The sequence below is a fragment of the Bison bison genome, unplaced genomic scaffold (genome assembly GCF_000754665.1).
Source record: "Bison bison bison isolate TAMUID 2011002044 unplaced genomic scaffold, Bison_UMD1.0 scf7180017864341, whole genome shotgun sequence".
NCBI lineage: Eukaryota > Metazoa > Chordata > Mammalia > Artiodactyla > Bovidae > Bison > Bison bison.
This window is the reverse complement of record NW_011494913.1, coordinates 1,959,221-1,959,611: the sequence shown is the minus strand read 5'-3', so window position 1 is coordinate 1,959,611 and position 391 is coordinate 1,959,221.

The following is a 391-nucleotide window of genomic DNA, read 5'->3' as shown; positions in this document are numbered from 1 at the left end:
CAAAATCAGCAATTTAAACAAGATGAAGAGACAGAGGAATACCCAGCAGATAAAGGAACAGGATAAATGCCCACCAAACCAAACAAAAGAGGAAGAGAGGGAATCTACCTGATAAAGAATTCCGAATAATGATAGTGAACTTGATCCAAAATCTTGAAATCAAAATGGAATCACAGATAAATATCCTGGAGACAAGGATTGAGAAGATGCAAGAAAGGTTTAACAAGGACCTAGAAGAAAGAAAAAAGAGTCAATATATAATGAATAATGCAATAAATGAAACTAAAAACACTCTGGAGGCAACAAAGAGTAGAATAACAGAGGCAGAAGATAGGATTAGTGAATTAGAAGATAGAATGGCAGAAATAAATGAATCAGAGAGGATAAAAGA